Here is a 10,469-nt window from a genome sequence, read left to right as displayed (position 1 = left end):
CTGGCTTTGATGTCATAATAATTTGGTCATTTTACTGATGCATTTAAACTGTTATTTTTCAGGGTGGAATGATTCAAAATTCAACTTAAGACAATTTGAGAAACAACATTTGGAACAAATTTAAACATAATACCAATAAACATACTTTCAGCAACAAGCAGATGAACTGTACCTACAGTATGTTTGGCTTAATTTCCTTTTCCAATTTGCAGAGAAACTAGACACTTGTTTTAGCCATGAGTATGGTTTTCTTATAATTCTAGCAATATTCTTGAATCCTTTCTTTTTTTTTTCCTCTGACATCACAACAAATATGCAAGTCCTACACTGTTCTTTGAAATGGTATAGCACATTTCATTTTTAACTGTAACCTGGGATGGACTCATTTTTTAGGTACTAAGAGCAATCTTCAATATAACTGAGGTCATAGCCTTACTGAAGTCTTCCAAAAGTACTTTTAATGTGTCTTTGGGAACCTGTTTCTTTTGGAACATGCATCTCACTGCAAAAACAGACCTAAAAATAAGTAAAATGTTCTTAAAATGTGTGTTTTTGTCCAAGATTTGAGCAAGTAAATAAGATTATCTGCCAATAGAATGAGTATTTTGACCCTTAAAATAAGATAATTAGACATGCTGCTCTTGAAGTAAGATGATGGAGATTAATTGTTCCTATTTTAAGTGCAAAAATCTTATTCTATTGGCAGATAATCTTATTTATCCGCTCAAATCAAGGACAGATACACTCATTATAAGAAAATTTTACTTATTTTTAGTTCCGTTTTTGCAGTGCTGTATTCACATACTTACCATCTGACTCAAATAGACACCTTCACATGAAAGGAAACTAGTGATAAGCTTTATAAATACCATAAGATACACCAAAGCTCAAGCTGATCATACTGTGAAAGATTCTGGAACACTATCCACAGTAAAGCATGTTTAACATCACCAATGATAAAGTGACGACAAAGTCAGGACTGCTACTCAAACATTATCATCTTCAAGCTCTGAAATGGAAATTTGCTGCTGCCCAAAGCCGAAACCTTCCTGGAGAAAAATATATGGTCACCAGAGAAAACAACTGAAAGATAGATAGTTTGCCAAACGTAACAGGAAAAAAGTTTGGAGGAGTCAAGGCAAGGCTTTCAAACTTTCAAACACATACCAACTTTTAAGCATGGTGGCAGTTTCAACACGCTAAGCCACTGTTTGGCTGTCGCTGGTAGGTGGAAAACTGAAGATGAGAACTACCTCCTCAAATCAATAGCTGGATGGCTGGTTTTGGAAGGGATAAGAATGTTAATATTCAATTTACGGATTGGGCCTGACCATAATCCACTGAAAATTAGTGGAATATGTATAAAATCCATGTCTGTGCCAGGAAATTAACCAATTTAAATGAGATCTGCCATTTCTGAATGTTCAGGTATCCGGCCAGAATTATGACAGGACATTGCTGGTAGCATAAGAAAGTGAGGGATTCTTTGCCAAATATTAGTCTATTTTATGCACATATGTACAATTTAGATCCTAAATAAATAAAAAGAGCAGTTGTATCTCAAGTCTAATAAATTGTTTTTGTATTGTTCCATTGCAGGAAAAGGTCAACATTTTGCATTATGGTTCAATATTTCATGGCATACATGACAATCCTTGCTCATGATGAGTCCATATAAACTTCTAACTAGCTCTACATGCAGATGTCTTCTTTAACATCTGTGTGCTTCATCATGCATAACCCTTGAACACAATTATGATTGCAGCAGTCCCTGCATCCAGCTCTCACATGAAAAGCTAACAGTCAGGGCTGGATAAGAACAGCTGGTGGGTATTTTGTGAGCTCTGTGAGTAAATAGAACTGATTTAAAATGAAGTGGCACAGAGTGCATAGACAAACCAACGGGAGTCGTATATACACAGAGATGATGCACAGGCACATTGGGAAGCATAATCACACAACACTCTCTAAGACTGGATGGAAGTAAGTGTCGGTTCTCAGTGTGGTTTCCATTGCTATGGTGTCTAAAAGCTTATTTGTTGGAACAAAAAAATACATAAAACATATTTTTGAGAATAACAATAAAACACATTTAGAATAAGCATAAATTAGGCTAATATGCATCTACTTCTGACACCTCCTGTGAAGTGTGACATGTCTCCGTTAATTGCTATAGATGCATTGGCCCTCGTTCAGAAGCACAGTTTTTAGCGCAGATATTTTTAGAGAAGAATTCGCAACCAATTTTCAGTATCTCAATATCAGCACAAGTAGCAAAAATTCCTGGCCAGTCCAAACGCATCCATATTACAAACTACAGTAAAGACAATAGTCACCAAGACAGAGAGATAAGTGTTTGCAGAATCTGTCTATGACCACTGTTAGCCATTAACTCAACAGCTCTGCCCTTCACGAAAGAGTGGCACGAAGAAAATGTGAACTGTGGAAAATATGGACTTTTGGGCCTATATGCAAAGTGCTCTGTGTGTTGGAAAGTTAACACTGCACATCACCTGAACAACCCCATACAAATGGTGAAATACAATGGTCCAGTGATAGTCTAAGGTTAAATCAAATTACGGAATGACTGCAGGGTTTACTGAGGGTTGGCGAACACCTCCTGGGGGTGGCTTTAAGCCCCATCTCCTGCCGTCAGTGCTGTGCCACTGTTAAACATTTCTGTGTGACATTAACACTTTAAAGAAATCAGTGAAACTGTAGAGAATAAAAAAGTAAGCAAATCACTATAAATAAAAGCAACACTGGAACAAAAAATACAAATAATGTTTTATTGTATATGTAAGAATGTTATTAATGTTTTTGTAAGATAAAATTATTCACTTGGATAAATCTGGATCACACATCAGCCTGAACTAATATTAAATAGCTTCTCTCTGCCTGCCCAGGTATGGGGGCAGCAGTGTGGAGCATGGAGAAGGCTCTCCTCCTTCCCCCATCTCCCACACACACAACTTTTTGAACCAAACACTCTGTAGAGACAAAATTTTTAAGAATTTTTTTTAAGAAAAAGTCTTGCTATATCTACTGATCTGATTTAAGTAACTAAATGCGTATATAAAGCTGAAGTGTCTTTTTTCTCTTCTTTGGTTTCCTTCAGGCATGGCTTATTGTTTGTAAATAGTAACATTATATTTCGGTTTGACACACTCCGTTCATGATGGGCGTCAATATTAATGTCATTGCTCTTCAATTAAAATTTTCTCTGGACTTCCTCAGCAAAAAAACTACTTGTGTCTCTTTGCCCCACAGCCAATCAGTGAAAAGCAGTCTTTTCACATCACATCTTGGCCCTATTCCGCTTTGATTTGGCCTGCTCCTGAGCAGAGACGAAAAAAAATAGTTGAAATCCTCACAAAGTGGGCGGAGCCAAATGGAGCCGGTGCAACATGTTTTGTGTTTTTGGTCATAGAAAATGATCTGAACCCAAGTTTGAGCACTTGTTGAACAACTGTTGACTGATCTTGTTGTTAACAAAGAACAGGAATATTAAACGGCTACAGAAATAGCTGGTAACATGCCTATGGCTGTCAAAACAGGTTTTCGAAATCAAAACGGCAAGGAGTATTGTAGCGTAGACGTTTGCAACATGCTCCTAAACTCTGTCCTTTAGTATTTCCTTAGCTGAATCAAAAGACTGAATGAAGTGACGGCAAACAGTCTGCTAAATAACAGCCATTAGGCAGGAGCAGCTTAGAGCACAGAAAAACTAAAGCCCTTTTCTGCTTGTGCAGCTCCTTGTCCACTTACCGCTTCATCCTTCCTATCTAATGTTTGTTCTGAGAATAGTAAGACATATAGACCTACACCTTCAAGCATGCTAAATAAATCACAATCCCTCCACACATCTGTGCTTGCAAACTAGACTTTTTCATCTCAATTCCTTTTCTAGGAGCATTTTCACCGGGTTAACACACAATTTTAAGAAACAAATCTTGAAGTAGACATCATTGTCTAAACTCTCAATTATTTCACAAGTTGAGTTTTTTTGGTCTTGTTGATTAATATTTGTATTGTGATGACAAAAAAATGTGCCTTCAAATTGTTCTGATTCTGATTCTTTAGGTAGATGTGCATGACTATAGCCACGGCTAATTTCTGTCTTTAGTCCCTTGACTGACACAAATGCTAGTCACATGTTCTTTAAAAGCAGCTGGGAAAGTATAAAAATATTGTCAAGATCTAAAAAGAGTGAACCTGGTCAGTCAGATTCATAACGTGTAGCACTCTACGTTCTGCACATTATCAATCTAAGACTGCTCCATTTGAATCCGTTTGGGGGACGGATTTCAGCTGAACTCATCAGTTCTTGCTTTCCTCACACCTAGTATGTCCCGCACTTCGATACTGCAACATGATTGGCCCGAACCGTTTTTGGTTCGGACACATACAGATGAAGTTGGAGCAGTACAAGATGGATTCTTCTGTGTTTTTGAACGTGCAAATACCACAAGAAATCATCTTGCAGGCAAGGTTACAAAAACGTTAAACAACAAAAGAACTGGACTAGAGTTCATGTATTTGAAAACATTTCACACTTCACCCGAAATACTTTATCAGTTCAAAGCTAGTGAGGGAGCTAACCTTTTAAACTCTTTGGTATGTGCCATTTTTGCAGATCTAAATCCACATGCTGATTGGACTCCCCTAACAATAGGGAGTCATTCAGGCTGAAACACACTAAACCCTTCAATGTATGAGATCTGACGGAAAATTTTCATAGTAATTGGAAGTAAATGATGCTGGGCAGACCAGCTTGTGGTTTCCTGCAGCTGTACTGCGTAGCTCCGACCAAGGTAGACCTTAGCTCTATCTTGGCCGGAGCTATGCAGCATTCTGATGGGAAATCCATGAGTCAGACTGGAAGAGAGAAACTTTTGCAAAGTTTTGCAAACACGCCCGCTTTGAGGAAAACACAAAACCAAAATTTCCTAATCGCAAGGTAAATGCTATGCATTTTCCAGCCAGGTTCGTCCCCATATAGATCCACAACTCAATAAATAATCAATAAAACATTTCAATAAACTGTGTATTTAGCCATGGTAGGAGTTCAGAAGTACAGCAAAGAAAGTGAAACAGCGGTCTTCACTGAGCTTGTTCCAGCAGCAACAGCAGCTTTACGTTGTTTAGCTTGTTTATTCTGGCGTAACTTCCAGAGTTATGAATATTCGATCTCACGAGTCGGGTGGTCCGTAGAGGGAGCCTCTATGCAGGCAGTAGGTGAGGAAAAAAATCTGTACGGATCTGTCCTCAGATCGGACGGATAGGATGGCTTGGTGTGCTTCAGCCTTAACTCACTAAAAGATGTTTGGTCACATGCAAGAAGGTTTGAATTGGTTTGAAACTGATTGGGCGTCAGACTTAAGGATGAAATGTATGTTTTTGAAAAATGAAACCTAAGGCCTCCTCCTCCTCATAAGTTTTGAATTTGCCATGCTCTGGATGACTGAGAATCCTCACCAGCATATTGTTGTCAGAGAAGAAGGGCAGGGATTTATTATTTGCACGTGTTTTTCTATGGCATATGTAAACAAATACATGCAGTAAACCAGGAAAGCCATTAGCCTTCTATTACCTGTCGCTCAAGAAATGCCAAGACGCAATTATAGGGAGCTGCTTTGTGGTCTCAGCTCAGCTCACCTTTGGTATTTCCTCTATTCCACGTCTGAGATGCGGATGGCTCCAGTGTTATGGTAATGTTCATTTTGATAAGCCTGCAGTGTTGCTTGATAGACGGAGCCTTGAACAATAGCAGCCATGGCCCCGTCGCTCTTGACAGTTGGACAGGGACACAAAGGAGACATAATGAGCAAAGATAGCATTGTGATGGTAGGGAGCAGATGAGAAAGGCTGAAGCTATTGTAAGTTGCTCTGACTGTGTGTGTCATGTGTAGCTGTACTTGGGAAAGAGAGTGTGTCGTCGTGGGAGGAATGCTTTGCAGCAGTCTGATTGTGTGTTTGTTTATGTTGCCCTCTTTGTGTCACATTGGTGGAGAATGAGTCCACCAATCAGGTGACAGCCTGCAGTTGGCACACTGGGTCGGCAGAAAGGGTTATTTTGTGGGCTTTAGACACAACAATTGATAAAGAACTGATCAAGAACCTATGCATAGTAATGAAAAGGCAGTCGGAATCACCATTAAAACACCATTAAAACATGCTGCACATCATCTCTAAAAACACCATTGCAAAAAGCCCATTATATTTACATTACACATGTGCATATTTGTGTCCATATAAAGGAATTGTAGTTTCATATATGACTCCGTTTATTCATTCACTTATTTGGTCTTCTTTCATTGTTCTAGCTGCTGTCTTACTGCATGCTTTTGTTCTTCACAACTGAAAACTAACGATGCAAAGCATTACAAAAGTGGCTTATCTGCAACTGTCAGCTTCCATCCATTCAAACATACGTCATGTCTATAGTTACAAAAATCAAGACATTTCAGACGTGAAAACAATAATTTAAAATCTTTTATGTGTTTTAAAAATTCCTGGTCCTTCAGAGGACCAGGAATACCAGTTAATACCAGTGTTAACTTTAAGAATACCTATTTATTTTTAGATTTAAATGACATTTTCTCCATAGCTACACATGTTAAGACTCATAGGGCCATTAAAGGTTGTTGCAGTTTCAGGGCTAATATGCAGATGCAGTGAGGTGCTGACAAAACAAATTAAACACGTCAAAATAAGACAAACAATATTATGACCCAAAAACAGACAGGTTGCCTTTGCACTTCTCTCACTCTCAAGTGTTTCAATTACTTATGAAGATAAATAGAATATATTTTGCTTCATATTTTTATAGTGCGAGTTTCATATTCCAATTTGGGGCCACTTGACCCATGGATGATTAATTTTAGCTTGGTTGAACTGAATTAGAATAAGACTGAGTAGAAAATGTTACTGCCATCTCCAGCAAACTGAACATACTGCTCAAACGTTCCTGGGTGAGTATTTTGATCAAATTCTTCCTGTGGACCAGCTTCAGGGACATTTGATCTGATGTTAAAGAGTTTAAAATGTGAAGAATGATTACGCTCTTTAGTCTAGTCTCCTCTAACCAAACAAACACTGTCACAATGGTTACCCAATGTTTGGTTGTTTCTACAGCATAAGCCCAGTATGTGGGTTTAAAGAAAGAACCTAGAAGATGTTTTCTGTTCATGCTTAGTTGCAACTTCTCTAATAAACAGATGGCCATTGTTGGGAGTAATGGCAATATAAAATAACGATGTTAGTAATGACGTAGGTTTTTTCAGTAACAAAGTAATATTACTAATTACTTTACTCATTTCAGGAACATCATTTCATTACTTACAGTATAATGTGGCCTGTTTCTACAACTCAATTAATTAAAGCGACTTTTCATAAAAACACACTATGCACTGTGGGAGTTTTTTGTAGTGCAGGAGGAAAGAGGCGGGTGGGGAGAGGAGTAAAACAGAAGCATACCTAATGCCAGGCAGGGTAGACCAACAGCAAGACACACAACGAGAGCCTTGCAAATTCAAAGACACCTTTTGGAAGTTTAGGCCCTACATTTGCTCAAGTCAAAGGTAAAAATGTGCAGGATGGATATATAAATAGGTGAATAGAGAGTTAATTAATATGGAATTTTGTTTGGATTTTTTAACAATGATAGGCCAATGCTTGAACTTTTTAGTTATTGCTTGTTTTAAATTATGCATACAGTTGGATGCCTTAATGTTGCACTTTACTTCTTCAGTGGTAAACTGTTATTGTTTACTTTTATAAGCATGAAAATACTTGAAGTACATTCTACCTGGAATGGTGTGAGCCCTATTTAATTTTACTACAAAGTGTATTTTATTTCGTTATATTGCTTGAAAAGCATAATTTTTATTGCTATACTAATTTTATAGCCAATTGTAGCCTGATAATGTGCAATAATAATGAAGGTATTAAACATATAGTTTGTTTTATTGTTCTTTTATTGTAAACATGGAACATAATATTATTATTAATAATATTTAAAAATAATTATTATTATTATTATTACTCTTATTATTATTATTATTATTATTATTATTATTATTATTATTATTATTATTATTATTATTATTATTATTATATCTGTGTAAATATATTGCGGTTGATAGGTGTCTTGTCTTTTCACTCACTTGTCCCACCACCCACTAAAATGGTGTAGATTAGTGTAGTGTTTTCACATACTTAGTACATTTAATTAAAGGAGCAATAAGTAAGTAATGTAATAAGTAATTAGAATGACTTTACTGTAAAGTCATTCTCATTTGTCACCTTGGATGGAAGTAACATTCCCAATAAACAATCAGTCCTCTCCATCAAAAATGTCTTAGTCACTTTTTGCTCCTTTCAAACCTAGAGGTACGGTCCGGAGCTACTTCAGAGTCTAGCCTTTGTTTACTTCCTGGTTCCTGAGCCAATCATATGAGAGTTCCCAGGATTCCTAATTGAGAGCGCAGCATTTGGTATTTTATTTTAGCAAAAGAGCAGTAGCCTGGAAACATGGATGACAGTAAGAGAAGCAAACGAGAAACAAAACATCATATATCTATCCTGTGTATTCTGTGCAATAACAAACTGCTGAGTAAATGGTGGGTCTCTGTGAAAGGCATTTCTGTATGTGTTGTTCCAATTCATTATGTCATTATTCCATATTGTACCTTTAACTAGCATATACTTTAAATATGTTAATTGAACTCACGCGTATCTTAAATTCCAATAACAGGAAAGTCAGATTGTAAAAAGTAACTGCACAGTTACTTTGCGCTGTAACTAGTTACTTTAACATTAACTCATTCTGGCAGAACTGCTAACTAAAACTAGTAACTTTTTTTAAAGTAACTTGCCCAACGCTGCAGATGGCACAGTAATTATGGATCCGATCTTAGCTGATTGAATTATTTTTGTTCAAGAATAATTTTAAAATTTAAACTAAATGTCCTGTCAACACTTGCACTGTGGCGGCAGGAATTTCCAAGATGCGAGTAGCATTTTGCCCACAGAAGACCTAATCAACTAAATAGACGTTGACTTGTAATTTGTACATTGCAAAACCACCATGACCTCGTGTTATTGCTCCAGAGACATCAGAGCCAGACTTTAATGACGGTTGGTTTAAGGGCAGTTTTTACTGAGGTCAGTCATCAGTCTGGACTGTGTGCTTTGAGTGCCCATCCACTTTTGGCTTTGTTCCATGTTGGTCCAAATCAGTTTGGCTTAGGCAGCCCAACGTTTTTTTCCCTCTGGTATTTCATCTTATATATTGTATATGTTTCTTTCCATTTATTTCAAACAAATGACCAAGTCCTTTCCATCTTTCATAAATGTATGTTTATGCACAACATTGAAAACATGTTGCACCAGTAAAAGGCTTGTTGAGACAAAAATCACAAATCAGGTAAAGGGTAGCAGCTTGTGTTTACGTGAGCCCGACACAAGCTTACAATTCACAGTGACACACACCTGCAGAGACAGTGGAGTAAATCCACATCCGTCGAAAGTCAGGCTGCGCAACAGTATTTATAAGGCAGCGAAATGTGGTCCTCATCTTTATTAGCAGCCTTGGCATCCAATCTGGGCACCTTGTGACAGTGATGGAGCAGTCCATCTGAGCCAGACTGTAGAGAACGGTGGAGGGTTGTAAGGGGAATAGAGGTGGACTGACCCACATCCTGAAGAGAGATTTGTTTCATTACAGAACTCCAGAGAGACAGAATAAGAATCGGAGAAGGGGAGAGAGGGAGGTGATGGTGGGGGGTTAGTTTTATTACAGAAGCCCAGAGCAGAGACCTGTCCCTGCGGTGACAGATTGCCTCAGCAAATGCCTCTGATGTTCGGTTTGAAGATGTGAGGCAGCTCTGAAGATGATTAAGTCTGTAGCAAATGCAGATGCACCCTGTTTTGCCTTTAGACTCCTGCTCTTATACTAATGCCCTCCACACGTCTGCAGAGTCAACATCTGCAGGACACATATATACGGGAACAAAACTTCAGTACATTAAGTAACACTCACCCTGAAAGCCCTAAAAGCAACCTACATCAGCCATAAGACATTAAATGCAACACAAAAGATGAACAGTTCTTGTTACAGGGATGAGAGCAGTGGAAACCTGCAGTTAAAAGAAGAATTAATGGTTCCCAGCATTATATGACTGTAATCCTGGAGGTGCTCCTTTATTGTAAATGATGTGCAATTGTTTTACACCACAAAACAAAACAGTTATTAATAAGCTATATTATCCATAAACAGCAAAAGCTTTCTGTGTGTATTCCAGAAAATATTTTCCACGTATTTTTTGCTTTATACAAGGTTTGTTTAAACGTTGCAACAGCATTCTCAAACTTGCTTTAAGAATGTAGTACCTCTCCTGTAAATATGTTTTTCTACTTCTGCTTCTAGATAAGCAGAACCTGAAGTGACGGGGGGATGGCAGATA

This window comes from Fundulus heteroclitus, chromosome 5 (genome assembly GCF_011125445.2).
Source record: "Fundulus heteroclitus isolate FHET01 chromosome 5, MU-UCD_Fhet_4.1, whole genome shotgun sequence".
NCBI classification, from domain to species: Eukaryota; Metazoa; Chordata; class Actinopteri; order Cyprinodontiformes; family Fundulidae; genus Fundulus; species Fundulus heteroclitus.
Note: the sequence above shows the minus strand (reverse complement) of the source record.